Source organism: Anomalospiza imberbis, chromosome 1 (assembly GCF_031753505.1).
Source record: "Anomalospiza imberbis isolate Cuckoo-Finch-1a 21T00152 chromosome 1, ASM3175350v1, whole genome shotgun sequence".
In the NCBI taxonomy this organism is placed as follows: domain Eukaryota; kingdom Metazoa; phylum Chordata; class Aves; order Passeriformes; family Viduidae; genus Anomalospiza; species Anomalospiza imberbis.
The window spans coordinates 99,268,594-99,286,748 of NC_089681.1; the positions used below are offsets into that span (position 1 = coordinate 99,268,594).

Genomic DNA, 18,155 nt, shown 5'->3' on the forward strand with positions numbered 1-18,155 from the left:
TCTGTGATTCTATGGTACTCCTCGTTCTTTATCATCTAAGGAGTGCCATTTCAGTACTTGTATATGAACTCAGGTGCAGTTTTATTTTCTGTATGTTCAAAGCTGTGATGTGCAAGGGCTGTGTGAGCCCCAGTTATGGACAATAATTCAGTTTAGCTCCACTGAAGTATTCTAATATATTTGTGGAAAAAAAATTCTTGCTATTTCTTTATATCTGAATAGCATGCAATGAGCTACATGCAGTTTTCCCTCCAGATAAATGATGGAAGTGCAAATAACAATTCTGGGAGTTGTTTTAAATCAAGCAATTAAAATATCTGCTGTTTTCAATTCTGTTGTTATTGTGGTTTTAATGGTGATACTTCTTGTTTCAGTTTTCCTCCCATAATGCTATAATTGAATGAAGCTTGGAAATGCAGAGAGAGAATAACAAGAATTATATAAATAAATAAAGAAATGAGGAGAGAAAGGGGAAAGAACCCTTTAAAGAATCCGAAGGGAAAAGGAATCTATGTGCAGTTTGATTTTTAAGGTGAGGTATTCATCTGTTCTTAATTTATCCACACAAATACAATCTTCCCTATCCAGCTCATCATCTCCTGATGAATAATGCATGGATAGATATTGCTACCTATGAATGCAAAAGTAGTTTATAATTCCCCAGAAAGGTTTTATTAATAGTACAGTGTTAACCACCTTGGTCTGAGTCATAACTAATTGTTACTGTATATGTGTGAAACCCAAGGAAATGAAGACAAGAGGAGGCAGAAGACAGGAAAAAATCCAACTCTGGAGTTCATTGTATTAAAAGAATAAGTTCTTTTTAGTCTAAGCAGGAAGCTGGTGATACTTATTAATGTTATTCTTTAAAATAGTCTTTCAGATGATTACGTTAGAAATCTTCACTATGCTCTAGCTGGTAACAGAAACCACCTGAATTTTTGGAAGGAAGTCCAATGGAAATAGAGTTATAATATCCAGAAGCCTATGTAATGGCATGCTAAGTTTTCCATTGAATGGTTTAAGCCCTCATACTCCGTTCTCACTTTAAAAATATACTATTAAGGAGAGGTTGAGAAGTGAGCATGTTTGACATTTTATCCATTTGTTGCTTCACAGCCTATTAAACAGAATTATAACACTTTGTTTAAAAATAAATAAATTTAATTAGTAATGTTAAGTTACATTATACACACACCACTAACCTGCTTCACACTGTCTCCAAAAAAGTCACATTGAAAGGTGGCACAGCAGATCACTAACAGGACCAGAAGTGGAACCTGAATGTGCAAACTATTACTCAAAGTCCCTCTGTTCCTTCTTCAGTGTGAAAACTTTGTAGAAGGTATAATCCAAGAGAGGTCTGGCAACAAAACAATTCTTCTCTGAATATAGTTGAATGGATTGGACAGGACAGAAATCCTGGTAAACAGTAAAAAGCCCTAGTAAATAAATATAAATTTAATGCTCTGAACTCCTCTGAACCCTGACAGTGGCAATTCATTCCCAAAGAATACTTATTTGTCATTCCACCCACTGCTGTGCTATAGCTGACACTGAAAACATATTAGGAAAGTGTATGTAATGTTCAAGGCATCTTCAGACTCTTTCAGATCTGGAAAATCCAGACTGGTTGCTCAACCACCTTTTCTACCAAAACACCAGCTGGAGAGAAGCTCCTAATTATTTGGAACTCAGTGTGCTAGTATGAGCTTGAACAGATGAAGACTAGATGGAGCCAAATTGCCATTTCACACCACCTTTACATTGGTATAACATCACCAATTTAAACACCATTAAGTGACAGATGAGTGGGTCTGTGTATCTGCATAAAGTGTGTGGAGGAAAAGGAAAACTTTTTCTCTAAAATGATCTTAGGACCTGTTGTGAGCAGAGGAGGGAAGAGGAAACAAAAAATATAAAGTGGTCAAAAAAAATTCGACCAGTTCGAAGGGGAGGAGAAAAGCAGTTCATGAGGAGAACAGAATTCCCATGTTGAGAGACCTCTCTGCATGGTGTGCGTTTCTTACTGTCATACCTGCAGTACGCAGCAAACAGTGAAAAATGCCATGACTATTTGTGATCAGAGATTTTTCATTCCTGTGCTGTGGAATGTCCAGGTTAAGCTGCATGAGCACTAGACATACATACCGTAAGTAATAACAGTTTGTTCAGGAAGCTGCAGAGATTTTGGCAGCTACTTCAAAATTAGCAAAGATACTTGGAGATTTACGGGATCATTTTGTTCTCTGTGAGAACAACATTTCACCCTGTTATCACTTGATGTAAATTGATTCTTGCAAGAATTTCTATTGAATCTATTTAATGAAATAGGAATTTAGAAAATAAATCTTTCATGACTTGTAATGCTGCTGGTTTCACTTTTCCTTTAGCCCACTCTAGAATGTAATTGGCTGGATTTTATTTCTTGACTATTGAGACTAATATAGCTCTAGGCAAATCTCAGGAACAGAATATGTATGCCATCCCTGAGCCACTGATAAGAACATCGTTAACATGTTAACAGTGTTATTAGTTTTTATATTTTTTAGCAAGAAAAGCTAACAGAGTCACACCACTTCATTAGAAGAGCACAACTGTGAGTCTCTGAAGTATAAATTAAATCTCTTCTTGCTGCCTTTGTCTTTCTAAGCTAAGAGGGAGTGTTATCAAACCATTTCTTTACACTGCAGGGTAGCATTACTCTTTGGAAGGTCTCCAGCAGATGCTGCAATAAGCCCTTTAGGGCCAGATTTACACAGTTCATGCTTCTTTCTTCTTAGTGGCATGGAGTCAGAAGAGGGGACCATGAATAGGCAAAGTTTTGCTATCCTCCATTAAAGAGCCTTGAAAATCCCCATGTAGTCTTCACTCCTCTAAGACACCCAAGAATGAAAGACCTAGTTGAATGAAACTGCGTGTTAATAATAAAATCATAGAATATCCTGAGTTGGAAGGAACCCACAAGGATCATCAAAGTACAACTCCTGGCCCTGCACAGGATACCCCAAGAGTCACACCATGTGCCTCAGAGTATTGTCTAAACACTTCCTGAAATCTGTCAGACTTGGGGCTGTGACTGCTTCCCTGGGAGCCTGTTCCAGTGCCCAAACACTCTCCAGGAGAAAAATCTTTTCCTAATATCCAACATAAACCTCCCTTAACGGAGGTTCATAATGTTCCCTTGGTGTCCTATCGCTGAGCACCATAGAGTATAAATCAGTGTCTGCCGTGCATGAGTTAATTGTAGACTCCAATGAGGTCACCCCTCATTCTCTCCTCCAGGCTGAACAGACCAAGTGACCTCAGACTTTCCTCTATATGGCTTCCACTCAAGGCCCTTCATATCTTCATAGCCCTCCTTTCAACACTCTCTAACAGCTCAATATCCTTCTTATATTGTGGCACCCAAAACTGCCCCCAGCACTTGAGGTGAGGCAGCCTCAGTGCAGAGCAGAGTGGGACAATCCCCTCCCTTGCTCAGCAGGCGATATTGTGCCTGATGTACCCAGGACAGGATTGGCCTTCCTGGCTGCCAGGTCACTGCTGACTCACATTCCACTTACCATCGACCAGGACCCTCAGGTTCCTTTCTGTAGTGCTGATGGTCCAGTGTCTTGTTCCCCAGTCTGTCCATACATCCAGGGTTGCCCCATCCCAGCTGCAGAGCATGGTGTTTGTCTTTTTTCATATGGTTGATGGTTGACCAGCCCTCTAATTTGTCCAGGTCTCTCTGAAGAGCATCCATACCTTTAAGGGACTCCCAATTTGCTGTAATTGAAAAACTTTTTTAGTGTTTCTTAGTGCTGCATTCAAGTCATTTATGAAGATGTTGATCACAGGGCCAAGGATGGAGCACTGCAGAACCCCACTAGTAACAGGTCTCCAGTCTGATGTCACCCCATTCACTATAACCCTTTGTGCCTGACCTGTGAGTCAGTCGCTCTCCCACCCCATGATGTTTTTATCTTGCTGTGGGCTGGAAATTTTGTCCAGAAGGATCATGTGAGAGACAGTATTGAAAATTTTACTGAAACCCAAAAAGATTACATCAACTGGCTTCCCTTGATCAGGTAGGTGGGTTACCTTGTCATAAAAGGAAATTAAGTTTGTCAAGTAGGACTTTGACCTCATGGAGCCATTGGCTGTGACCAATGACTTCATTGTCCTTCAGGTATTTTTCCTCTCAGGATAATCTTCTCCATAATTTTACTGATGACTGCAGACACCAACAGGCCTTATCATTTCCAGGGTCATCCTTCTTGCTCTTCTTGAAAACTGGAACATGTCCCTACCTGAGCAGCTGGAACTTAAAAGAATAGGAAAAAGGCTGGGGTTTTTTTAAGGCGCTGTAAACAGGTAAGAATGCAATCTCTATTTTAGTATACATCTTAGCAGTATAATCCTGCTAGCATTATACAATATACTTGTTGAGCTACATAGAAACAGTCTAGGCAGTGCACTTAATACACTATTCAGGACATAAGAGTTTGACATGAGGAGAACTTACAGTCCCCATATATGCCAAGAAAAAATGTTGTTATTATACATAGAACTACAAGGAAATTTACATTATCAATGAGGCAATAGCATAGTTGTGTATTTCAGTTCATAAAATTGACATTTTTAATAAAAGGTGTTAGTTTAATTTAGAGCATAACCAGAGAACATAGGCAAATATTTTCCAATTCATTAGGCCACAGGCCCATAGCATGGAAATAAATTCTTCTGATGAGTCCTGTCACCACATTGTAATTCCAACACTGCCATTTTCTGAAATTAAGCAGACCCATGCCACCCTTCTCTCTGCTGATGTAGCTCCAAATATTTCACGTGAGTTTCCCAGGGCTGGCTGTGATGCTGCATCATAGTGGGAGCCATCTCACAGGATGCACATGGGGAATGGAAGGGGTGTTTTGCCCTGAGTTTAAGTTATGAGACATGAATCAGGAAAACAAGCTATTTTCAGTTTGTCCTCTCTTCCAAGTATTCATCTTGATGCCCACTCACACAAGCATATTTGTTCTGCATTTGTAGCACTATTAACGAGAGGAGGGTTTTGAGGATCTGAATATAAGCTGTGGATGCTCCCTCAATGTAAAGAAGAGAAAAGCAGAAAGACCCAAGTAAGTGCTGCAGCTTCTGTGGTTTTGGGAGGGAGGAGCTGTATCATGTGCGGCCTGTTGGAGGGGTTTCCCTACTTTATTGTGCCAACTGGCAAACCTCTTACTGAAACTTCTGTCAGTTTTCAGTATTACTACAAAAAATCAGTTGGCAGTTGTAATCCTTTTGTTTAGATAATTGCAATCCACTGTAGAACAAAAGATTTACGTCATCTGCAAAAGTATCCCAGTTTGTAGAAAGTGCATGGAATTTTTTGTTATTGTTGACATTTACCTTTCAGCCATTCATATTTATAAAGGAGTAAAATCTCTTGGCACAGCTTGCCTGGTGATTGCATTCAGGATAGACATTTGGAAACAAATATTGCTAAGCTAATTGTTGATATTGGTAGGTGAAGGTTGTCAGGTTGTCTTATCAGATGTGAACTGGTCAGAGGGGAGAGCACATCACTTCTTTTAATGAAACAGTCCATCATGAATTGTAGAACACTTCATTTAGCATAAATTATGCAAAAAACAGCTCACTTAAGGGAAATGGAAAAAGGTTGGGGTTTTTTGGTGTGGGGTTTTTTTTTTTTTTTTTTTTTTTCAGATCTGTCCAGTAGTTGCACAGTGAATGATGTCTTTTTCAGACTTGTAGATACAATGTCTGCATGCTGGTGTTTGGGAAAATACCTTGGACCCTACTTGGAGTGCTGCATCCAGGTCTAGGGTACCCAGCAAAAGAAAGATCTGGACCTTTTTGAGAGAGTCCAGAGGAGGCCATGAAGATGATCCAAGGGACCTTTCCTGCTGAGAGGACAGGCTGAGACCGGCTTAGAGAGCTGGGGTTGTTCAGCCTGGAGAAGAGAAAGCTCTGGGGAGGCCTTACTGGGTTATTTTCAATATTTAAAGGGGGATTTTAAGAAAATTTTTACCAAGGCCTGTAGTGACAGGGCAATGGACAATGGTTTTAAACTGAAAGAGGGTAAAGAGGGTAGATTTAGTCTGTATATAAGGAAGATTTTTTTTTTCATTGTGAGGTTGGTGGGAAACTGGAAGAGGATGCCCAGAGAAGTTGTGGATGACCCATCTTGGAAGTGTTTAAGGCCAAGTTGGATGGGGCTTTGAGCAACCTGGTCAAGGAAAGGTATCCCTGCCCATGACTGGGAGTTTGGAACTAGATGATTTTTAATGTCTCAGCCAACCCAGATAATTATAATAATTCAAATAATTTTGTCATTCTATGATTTTATGAAAATTAGACTTTTCTTCCATTTTTATCTGCAAGATATTGGGTCCAAAGGGAAAACCATGTGATCCAACATTGGGCACAGTTTTCCTCCCTTCTGCGGCCCAGTTTCCTTGGCCTTAATGTGAGTACATTCATCTTCTAGTGATTGTTAGAGAAATGGTCCTAATTTGATATTAAAAGAGCAACTTTAACTGAGTGGAATCAAGAAATCAAGATGCAACAATGAAAGTTTTCTGGTGAATGAATTTGGAATTAACCTCCCAGAGGTTTATACTGTGTCTACAAAAAGTAGCACCATATACACAAATTTTTCAATTACTGTGTTTTAGCAACTAATAATATAAGAAGATTTTGCATTTCATGTAATACATTTCATGTCATTTCATGTATACATTTCATGTAATTCTCTCCTATAATTAGGAAATGAAAGAAATTTTATGTGTGAAAGTGTTGTTTCCCACTGTCTTTTAATGATAAAAAACCCTTGGATTTGGTTGCTGAACAAAATTTTCGGACCCAACAGTGCTAAGTACTCTGCTCATACTTTTTTCTAAAGTGATAAAAGTAAATATTGCACTTGAGGTAGATTTTTCCTAAAGGTTTGTCATGAGAGCTTTTTTACTTGCTCCATGATTTCAGTGCCGTGGTAACAGAGACATAAGGATAACATGTTTGTGGATCCAGTATTTACAGTTCTATATTAAATAATATAATTATAATCCTCTTAAGTACTTCTTGCATAAATCTAAATAGCATTACACACATAGATTCTCCAGAAAGTATTGAAAATACAGTAATTAGGCTTGCATTAGCTAGCCCACAATAGAATAGCCGCGGAATTTTACAGTACTCAGCCTAATATGAGTATTGTTTACATTCTTTTGTTAAAGAAATAATTCACTATGTCTCCTGGTTTGCAGGTGGAAGCCTAATGCTTTTCATAGATTCTCACTAAAATCAGTGAAAGTATGCAAATTCTTAAAGCTCTGTACTTTAAAATATTTTCTTGATTCAGATTTATATACTTTAAAGCAGTGGAAGTCTTTTCACTGATACTAACAATAACTGGGTAAGAATACAAAGTGCAGTAATAACCATATTTTTGCCATAAGTGGTAAGTAGGAGACCCTATACTTTTCTTATGTGCTTATATTTTTCTGTTCAATTCCACTTTTCTTGCAAACAAGTTGGTGTAGCTCTGCTAATATTTTTTTTGTGGGAACAGTTTCAAGGAAGGAGATCTTTAATTGTTCCCTCTTAAAGCAGTAATAGGTACTTCCATCTTGAAGCAAGGAATGTCTGTTTTTTGTTGGTTATATTTTTCTATCCCCTGGATAACATAAAACCTCAAATATGCATAGGCATTATGGATAGTGATTAAGGTTTGCATAATAGAAAGCATGAGTTATATATTCAGTTTTTCCACAAAATAGAAGTTCTTTTTTGCAAAGGAATGTCTCCATTTTCCCTGTCAGTCTGGTTGAAGAGCACATGATTTTCTGTAATTTATGTGTTTTGGTGTTTTTTTTTTAAATTTCATCTTTCTGGGATAGTTTTAAGGGAAGCTTTTCTATATTCTAGTTTTGAATACTTTCTGGGAGAAACTAATAGGGTGAATGGAGGAAGTTTGACTTATTCAGTTGCCAAAAGTAAACATGACTGGAAATTTGTGGAAGGTCATCTTGTTGGTCTGGGTCTTGATCCAGATTTGTTACTTGTTGTTGATGTGGTGATGTCTCCTGTAGCATCAGACAAGTAGGTGGAATGGGGCAGGTGGTCCAGCTAATTGCACTAGTGTTTATCATGCCTTGCATGAAGATTTTTACATCAAGACACAGAATGGATCATTAGGAGTTTGGCAAGAGTGTTTTGTGGGAAGAGTAGCCTAGGAGGAATAGCACTGTAATAAGAATAACATAAAATATAAAGATAAGCAGAAAAGAGAGCTTACAATGGCAAAACACACTGTCTGTATCAGCTTAAACTTCTGAACTCATAGTTTGGAGAAATTAGAGCTGTAGTTACTATCTGAGATCTGCTTGGGTCACTGAAATATTTTACTACAGTCTGTGTACAGACAGAATTGCCATTGCTTTTCATCTAATTGATGATAGGAAATTTTGGGCCATTGTCAGGACATTTAGCTTGCTGGATTGTGCTCGCTGAGGTGATTTCCCAATACCTGATGTGAAGTGGTTGGTCATTTCAAACACCTTTAACCTCTCACTATCGCTACTAATTAAGAGGTGATTCAGTCATTTTGAGGACTTAAAAAGATTTTGTGTATTTTGTAGTAAATTCTCAGCTCTGATTTTATCTCTTTAATCAAGCAGTATAGAGGGACCCAACCCATTTAGATTTCTGCTAGAAATCTTCTGCAGAATGTTACAGATGCTTTTAGGAATCTCCAGTTTAGCAAGATCTAACAGAACTTAACTACAATCTCCATCCCTCTTCTAGGTGCCCGTGCATGCACGTCCCATAAGCCTCCACAATCCACTGTGCCACAGTTCAACAGCACATATTCATCCACAATTCCTGCTACCAAGATAATGTTTATGCATCCTTCTCATGGTTTGTCAATGTGAGTTTTATGCAATGTATGTCTGATTCTAAAGAAAAGCATTGCTTAATTCAGACTTATTTTCCCAGAAGAATGTTCCAATAAATGCTGAAAAAAAGTTTCAGTAGCAAGTCTTTCCTTTATCAGGAAATCTCATGTGGTGCCACCATGAATGTTGGGTTTTTAAAATCTTTTTTGTTACTTATTACTGATTGTGAGCGTTCATGCTCTGTTATTTTACACAGTAGAGTTTTGAACAGTGCATGCTATCATTCTCAATATTTGTAAAAAACCTGCTTCTCAAGTAGTTCTTCATTCAGTTTTGAGGTTACGTGGGCAGAACATAAAGTATCATAAAGCTGGGCCGAATATCATATGCACTGGACTGCTGGTTATTCCATATGTTTAAGAAGTACATTGTCTGTGTAATCTCTAAATCTCTACTGTTTCGTCCTCTTTCATCTTTTTGCAGCCACCAACTCACCTCTCCTAGTTTTGGTTTTGATCAATCATTTCTATCATTTCTCTTGAAGACTTAAGTTTGGACTTTTTTTCTTTGCATCATTTCTTTTTCCCAGCTTTTTTGGTTTTGACACAGATCCTTTATTTATGGCCAACTGCTTAATTTCATATGAAACCCATCCTGCACACCTATACAGGAGTATACAGCATTTATGAAATTTTGACTTACTGAGATCATAAACAGTAATAGAGATAGTAGAATTATCAATGCCCCAATGAAAACAACTGGAAATAGGAGGAAAAATGTGCAACAAACTGAACAACTGTCTGCACTCCCCATCCCCTGTCCCTGACCTGAGCTTAAGGAGAGGCAGAGCTAATTCAAAACTGCAGTTGAATAAATAATCTGTGGAAGATAAAAGCAGTCCTTTGAAGTTATAAAATACAACTTATGCTCTCTTGTTTTCCTTTCTGGCTGTCTTGGAGGCAGTTCTCTCAGTTCATTGGAAATGGCTAATCTGTATGTTTTGGTATATGATTCTGGCAACTATATTTTGCATAGTTATTTAAATGGAGAAAAAGGATAACTGAGTAATGGAATGTAATAAAATTCTCCAGTGATAGTAAACACTAGGCCCAAACTGAGAGGAAGAATTGAGCTAAGAAAGCAGTTTTACACTGGTGGCATTAGCATGTAGTCTAGAAAACACTGACTGGGCTCTGCTTCTCATATTCAGAGCAGGAGAAACAACGAAGCATCATGTTATCTGGTGTAAAAATACTATACTCCAGTTTAGCTTTGAGTAGTATGATCCTAGTGAACAGAAGTCAGGTCAGATCAATTTGAGACCAAAAATCATTTCACAAGCCCACCTCAAAATGTTAAAGCTTCTTTTGCCCTCACAAGGGTATTTTGAGGATTAATGTCCTGTCAGCACTTTGAAAATGTAAAGTGCTAAGTATATATTATTATAACCTTTTCCATTTATTACTTTTATTGATGGTCTCGTGGTTTCCATGACGCTATGTTGATTTGCACGGGATTTTCCTGCAGCGTGCATTTCATCTCATGAAGAGTAAAAAAACAAATAGTTCTTTTTAGGCCTTGTGCCTTGTTGGATAATTTCCAGTTACTGGGGGACTTGTTTATGACCCACTATCTCTGCTGTGAAAGCCTTACTGCAATACATTATGCAGCTGTTTGTTTTCAACTTTGTTTTCTCAACTATACAAGCCTCTGCTGCTACTGAGACCCATGTGCTGCTCCTAACTGACTCCTAAGGGGTTCCTGAGTGAAAAGCAGACTTACCACCCACTGAACTCCTGTATTTTTTAGTAGTAGTGTGCTCAAGGAGTGGGACTGAAGCCAGGCATGTCGATCACTGGCAATCAGGGAATATCTTGCTTGTTGAAGTTCAGTCCAGTTTTTTCTGCCTCTTCTGGCATTGGCATTACAGCCAGACCTCCTGGTGGCCAAGCTTTTCTGAGGAAAATTCCAAACTTTATTTCAAAATTTTAGATTTACACTTTGGCTCTGCAACATGTCTGTCTAACTCCCAGCCAAGTCCCCAGGCGGCATTTACTTTTGGAGCAGTTTGCCTCCTCAGCTCTGCTTTCCTGCAGACTTCAGGGATCAAGTTAGGCCAAGAAAAGCCAAAAGCCCATGAACCATGTGTGCCTTTTGCTTCCTCTTCTGTTGAGAGTCTCAGCATGGAGGTTGGCCCTGATCTGTCAAGAGTGTCAGATGACAGCCTCAACTAGGTGGGTTTTCCTTGGCCCTCATCTCCCCTCAGGACATAAAGAGCTGTGGAAGCCACAGCTGCAGGTCAGCCAGCCCCTCTCTTGGAAAAGGTCATGTGACAGGGCAAAAGTGCAGCAGGTTGTACCCAAAGGCATGGATGAATTGCCACACAATGCAGATACCAAAACTATCCAAGTCTGTGTTCTTGTGACACCTCTGAAATCTTTTAGGGCCTGTATCAACTGCTGTGCCTTTAACTATATCTCTCCACATCTTTTTCTCCAGGGTTCCAGGGGGCTTGGGGGTGGAAAAAGCCAGAAGATGTTGCAAAGGGCCTTGGACCTGCTACCTCTTGTAACCTTTCATGTCCCTTGCTGAATTATTTCACAGTCTGACATCTCGAGGAGAAACACAGGCCCACCATACTTCTGTGAAGTACAGGGGGATTTGTGGAACAAAGCAGGAACAGCAGACTAATGTAGGTTGGAAGGGACCTCCGAGGGTCATCTAGTCCATTCTCCTGCTTAAATCCAAGGCCCATTAGTTAATAATCAGCAATGTGGAGCATGCAATATGGTTTCTTTGCCAAATATCTATCCTGAATATTTTTCTAGAGCATTTTCTTAGCTTAGTTTCCCTCTCTTGTTCAGTTTAGTGAGAGAATAGAGTGCAGAGAGAAGATGATGAAGAATCTAATGATGCAATCAACAGTGTTTTGTTTAGCACCTTTGTGGACTAGAGCAGGAGTGATCAATATTGAAACAACAAAACCTCAAATCTGATGATTCCTCTAGACAGATAGCATTCCAATGCTGTCAAAGCAATTCCTTCTCTTAGTGAGAGAAATCCCAGCTGTCCATGCTGGAGAAAAGAGTAAAAAATATTCTAGCTTCTTAAGATGTTGATTAAAAATAATCAAACAGCCAAAGGCTTGAACTTTTTCCAACCCAGCTTAGAAGTCTGTAGTTCCTTGTTCTCTATGGGAGAGAACAGCAGGGTTTTCCTGTTGCACCTAAAGGATGCAATTAATGTATTTTATGTGCCTAGTACCTGCTGTATGTTTTTCTCAAGGTGTTAACTGCAAGACTGCTATGGTTTCATGCTCACAGTATTGGTCCAAAAATGCTGCCATATCTACTTGGAATAGCTTATCTCCCTCGTTCTGTGTCCACTCCATCTGTCTGTGATATGAAGAAGGACAAAAATCCAGACACTAGGAAGAAAAATGGGCAAAAGGGAGCCTTTTTGGCAGACTGTTTTTGGTATCAAAAAGGAGCAGGAAGTCGTAAGGCAATGACTGCTCAGGACACAATTTATTAAGATCTTTGGGCACTGCCCCTTCCACAGATATCAAGTGTCCCATCATGGTGCTCAAAGTGTCTGGCATTGTTCCCACCCAAGTCAGACAAGAACAATCATCTTTATCTTCAAGAGAAACTGTCCTGCTTCTGGTAGAGAATATGTCCTATCCGTGTGTGTACTGTCTGCTGAGAGAAAAGAAAAACACTAAGACATAGACAGCACAATTGCATACAGAGGTACCTTTCTTGCATAGCTTTGTGGGCTGACAACTGACCTCTTTGGCTGTCAGAATAGTCATCAAGAAAAATCATGCAACCTGTCTGTATCCCGTGACCTCACTGGTGAGTTGATAAATGATATAAAGTTCAGAAAGTTCCTGGGTCTATATGTGTTCACAGTCCCATGTTTTCCATTGTTCCTCAAGGTGATGCTGAAATAGCAAAGAAATTGAGAGGTGATCCTGTTTATGCCATGCTGTCTCTGGGGTTATGAGTGTCATGTCAGATAAACAAAACAGATCTTTAATCTTACATGTTCCAAAGAATAGAAAAGGACCAGTATTCCCTCTGGGACCAGGTAGACTCAAAACAATGAGTAAATGTAGTAATACTTCTCTGTAGATCCCAAAAGAAAAAAAAAAAGAAAAAAGAAAAAAAGAAAAATAAAGAAGTAGAAGATGTTGTGGAGTTTGGTGGTTTTGTTTTGTTTTATTTTATGTATACTTTTAAGGCCATTATTTTATTAATACAGTCTAACCAGTGGGATGAATTCTCCACAAAAAACCACAAATGCCTAAACAGAAGGCTTGAATCTCTTTCCAAAAAAGGAAATTATCTACAATTTGGAACATTAAAGATGATATCCTTAGGATATTGTTCACATATATCAAATCCTGAAATGTCAAAAAGACAACATTAATGTTCTTTACTACCTAGAGTAAACCTTACAGCAGACAACTGTATTTCATGTACCGTAAGAACATTTTCTCTAACAGGACTCTGCCATGTACTGCTAATTCTGGCACCTAATCTTCAGACCTGTAACAGTATTCACTCTTAAACTACAGAAGGACTATTTCTTGAACTTACTGAAATATCCAACTACAGTGTTTACAGCATTATGGGGTTTGGGATCCATGGTACTAGAACCATGCCCCCCTACCTGTGCTACACATTCAGCTGGCCATCAACACAGTAAAAGCTTCTAACACCACAAGATAGTCAAAACCATCTCTTTTTTTAAAGGTTTTTATTTCTTGTCCTCAATTTTTTCTTCTTTTTTTCCCCCTGAGAAATTTTCATAAATCTGCATTGCTTGGATAGCCATACATAAAAACTCTTCTTCACCCTTCCACATTTTTAGATGTGCGTGAATCCAGTTGTTACAAACTGTACAACCTAATGTGAAGAGGAATAAGGATATTTATCCATGTACATTTAAGTATTTTGTTCTTCTGAAAAATAAGATTCTAAAATCTAACTTTTCTTTGGAAAGAAGTATAATCCTAAATAGAAATGAACATTGCTGTCCAAGGATTGAAGTTTTTCCTGGAGCAGAAGTCCTACATGCTTTTTCCTCTTAGTGCTGAATTATATTTAACAAGATTAGTGGTCTGGGAAAATATATCGGACTTAGCCCAACTGTGCAGATTACATAAATTAGAGAGAACGTTGGGAGGCAGGGGATCCTCTGGTGTTAATGCCTTGAACAGTCAAATTTTGTGCCTATGCATCTAGAAGGTTGAAAAAACACCCCATGGAATGGACTTCTACATTGTATTACCTGATTGCAATACATTTGCAGCTGAACAAAGATTAATTGTCCTGAATTCTTGTTTTTCAGGAAAGCTGAGACCACATTTATGTTGCCCAAAAATCACTCAGAAACAATCACTATAACCATGCAAACCCTTTGAGTTTATTTCTGTAAAATATGTCTCTGCTAAATGTTAATGAAAGTATTTAGTCTGGAAAAGTTTGGCCACACACTGGACTTTCAATTAAATAGAAAGCTTTGAATTGGCCAAACATCTGTGTATTTTCAAGTTAGTGCAGTAGCTGAGAAGTGACTCTAGGTTTCTCTCTTACCCCTTACATATAGCGTAAAACAAGGTAATAAATGAAAATCTGACTTTCGGCTTTATGACTATGTAAAAGCATTGGATACAGAGAATGAAAGTGACACGTGATGAATGCGAGGAAGATTACAAAATCTTCCTGTGCAATGCAACTTACTTGGCTGTTTCTTTTTCAAGGGAATCCAAGCAGGGTAGCAAGACTGTCAAATCTGGATTATAAAATAAATAGCATTAAAGGGAGAAGGTAACACTTGCCATTATTTCTGCATTCATTATATTTTTCCATTCTCTGGAGAATGATCAAATCTCCTTCCAAATAGTAAAATATTTAAAACAAAATGGCTTCAATATATATGTCTGTGTTTGCCAAGATAGGTCAAGTGCTTTATGAAAGGGATGCAGAAGTTCACTATATTTTTCCTTTTACTTTACACATTGGAATACCTCCAAGTTATAGTATCATAGAAATGGAAACGACCTATTAAATGATGCATTTCCCTTCCAGTGGAAGTGTACTTCCAACATACAGAACTTTCCATCTCAGGCTAATAGGCACCTACCCTGTCATTTGAGGACTCTATTCCACAGTAAAATTAGTGTTGGAAATTTTCCCTACATCTCAGCATAAAAATATTTTTTTTTCTCTTGTATTGCCTTACTCGCACCTGTGAGCCACCTTTTTCTGTGCTTCCTTCTTAAGAGTTCAACTATCAAACTCTTGTAAATTGTTGTGATATGTACTCCAAACTCTGTGAAGTCAAACAAGTGTAAAAGCAAAGTGGGAAATCTGGTTTTAAGCTGAAATTCCAGACAAACTGTTTGCATTTAGTAGAGGTGAAATATCTGCCTTCTCTTTCACAAAATTTCACAATTGTATCAGTTCAAAGTGCTTCGGACCAATTCTTACCTTTATCAATGTCTTCCTCAACATTTAGATGACTCAGAGATAAAAAGGACAATATCACCGGTACAGTTCTACACTTGAATTTATTTCAATAGTATTGCAAATTCAACTTTAGAAACTGCTCAAGAGGTGTGTTTCTTTTATAGAGGTATGCTACCCCATTTAACATGGGCTCCACTTCCTCTGTTCATAGAAAGATTTAACTTAGGAAGCAAAAGCCCTAGTGAGCATGTTGTGTGCTGAGCTGGAACAGTTCCTTCATAATTCCACATAGTAAATGTAGTTTCATGAGCTTTATAATGTGTCTGTTAACTTGAGCCTTCAATCACTGCATTATTATTTCTTTTCATACTTCTGTTTGATTTATGAGTGTTTCCCTCATGATAGGTAATGTGGACTGTATACAAATGGTTAAAAAAGACATTTGAAAAGTGCAATAAGACAACAGGGAAACATTCTATATCTTCTTGTTGGAAAAGGGCTGTGTAGTTATGAGGAAAAAAAAAAGAAAAAAAAAAAGCCACCACTGGTTTGCATGGGAATTTGTGGGTCAGCTGCCCATTGTTAAATTAAGTTCATTTATTCATTTCCAAGAGTATTCCTTTTCACCACACTACGTTTTGCAGTGGATACAAGCCAGGTTGAGGATTTACAGCCTTCTATGGCTACTCTGAAGATCTGAAGATCTATGTGTCTGCTACCCTTGCAGACACATAGATCTTCAGAAGGTGTTCAATATGTATGAAGAATCTTTAAAACACAATTTTTTTGCTGTAGGCATTCACTGCTCCCTCCCTTTTCTTTCTTTTTCTCTGCCTTTCCACCACCTTAGTTTGTCTGTGGACTTGGCTTCTTTGTTCTTTCATGACTAATATTACCATCTGTGACATTACATATCAAGATAGCAATGCAACATATTAAGCACAGGAAAACCCGGAATGTTTGAGCTCATCCAAGCATTTGTTGCTTAAAGCTCCAGCATTACTTGTAGCCACCTGAAGCATCCCAAAGTTTCTAAAAACACATTGCAATAAAACAGCAGGTTTCCATGTTGTTATTGAAATTGAGATATGACACATTATTGGAGCTACCTTCTTGCAAACAATCTCAGCAACTTAGTCGGTTTTATTCCTCACTAAATGCTCATAAAACGAGCTTTCTTTTTTATGGCATTAGCTTAACTACCACTTAAAGCAGCTCACTTTTGGGACTCCCCAACTCATTTTTGTCAAGATCTCCTGTTCTACAATGGAAGCACCTATGACCACAGCCTATGTGAGCTATGCTCTCATGCAGCAGGGACCCAACAGCCAGGCAGGACCAGAAACAAGTGCTTATCTCTGCCACCTTCTGCCCTTCCAAGGATGAGGAGGGGGCAGCAGGTGTGAAGAGAAATGTATCAAGTAAAAGAATCTTGAAATGGACACGTCAAAAGATGAAAGATCACAATCAGAATGGAGGTCTCCTCCTCCTGATTCTCGCATAGTTCTAGACAGATCCACATCTTATTTACCCAATAGGGATTGCAGTAACCACCAAGATCTGATACTGTGACAGACAGACCTTTGCCTCCCATTGCTGATTTTTCAGACAATGAGTTGCTTCACTGTTTATCTCAAAACCTGTACTTATCTGCAGACATGAACCTGTCCAGTTTTTCTCTGCATTAATAATTTTCCACTTCAAGTTCTAGTACCTTCATGTGGAATTCAGTATTGAATAACTCTATGTTTCAGACTGTGTCTTATTTGCATTATTGCATTCTACATTTTATAAGAAAAGAGCTATAGCTATAGCACATAATAATAAAACAGTGAATTATAAAGGTCTTTGTAAGGTTAGGGAAGTTTCTTCCTGTCCACATTGGAAGTCTGTTATCTCCTTTCTAATTTATCCAAATTGCCACTAGCACAAGTGAGGAGGGAGCAAGCTTCCTCCCCTTATCTGCTCCACCTGTAGCACCCACAGCTCCTAAGAGCTGAGGAGTTAATGAATTTACTCCTCATACTGCCATATACAAAATATATGTGGGTATGTATAACACAACACTTTTATACTATGTTTAATTCTCCTGTATCTGGACATTTACAAGTCTTTACTGTCTAAGGTGTCAAATAGTCTAATAGTTTCCTGTTGAAAAAAACCCCAAACAAATAAATACAATTATTCTTTCTGTGTAAGTCAGAGAAATGAGAACAATATTACACAAGAGATATAAAAAAAGCACTATGGTAATGTCATGAGATGGATTTGTTAATTTGATTCAGCATGAGAGACTTAGAAAAATATGTAATGGTTGTATTATTCTGAGGAAGGAAAAGGTGAGCTGGAGCTGGAGAAAGAAAAGGAAGAAACTGGAAGGGCAAAAAAAGGGGAATGACAGCTTAGAAAGAGGAAAAGTGTGCTTCAACAGAAATCCCCTCATCTTTTGCCCTGGGCCTACAATAAACCTTGCAGGGCCAAAATATTTGCTAGTGGTGATGTCACTAGCCTGTGTTTTGTATAAATGCTGGGTCATTTATGACCACTGTGTTGACATGTTAAGTGGTATGTGATTTATCACTGCGGTAGGGTAAATGATCTTTCTCTGAACAGGAATTTAAGGATAGCCAATGTGCACATTAGATAAATGTGTGCAGACTCACACACATACTCAAGAGTGCACAAATAACATTGTAGATGAAAATCTGTCTGCATAGGAATCGACAGAAGTGCAGGTGTTGCCCCAAGTGTAGATACATTTTTAGTC

At 38.4% G+C, this 18,155-nt stretch overlaps 3 long non-coding RNA genes across 4 annotated transcripts in view; 2 read left to right on the plus strand and 1 right to left on the minus strand.

The window, feature by feature from the left end:
• The window catches only part of LOC137480711 (uncharacterized), a 76,011-nt gene extending 71,690 nt beyond the window's left edge, over positions 1-4,321 (plus strand). For both annotated transcript variants that reach the window (XR_011003052.1, XR_011003057.1), the window contains 2 exons: positions 375-532; positions 4,191-4,321. This is a non-coding gene — a long non-coding RNA (uncharacterized lncRNA). The remainder of the gene's footprint in view (positions 1-374; positions 533-4,190) is intronic.
• A 746-nt stretch (positions 4,322-5,067) lies between these two features.
• Positions 5,068-18,155, plus strand: part of LOC137480737 (uncharacterized) — a 33,289-nt gene continuing 20,201 nt past the window's right edge. Inside the window, exon 1 of the long non-coding RNA XR_011003063.1 lies at positions 5,068-5,126. This is a non-coding gene — a long non-coding RNA (uncharacterized lncRNA). The remainder of the gene's footprint in view (positions 5,127-18,155) is intronic.
• LOC137480723 (uncharacterized) lies at positions 10,014-12,699 on the minus strand. The gene is made up of 3 exons (XR_011003061.1): positions 12,666-12,699; positions 12,174-12,300; positions 10,014-10,865 (listed from the first exon to the last, which is right to left on the minus strand). It is a non-coding gene; the product is annotated as an uncharacterized lncRNA (long non-coding RNA).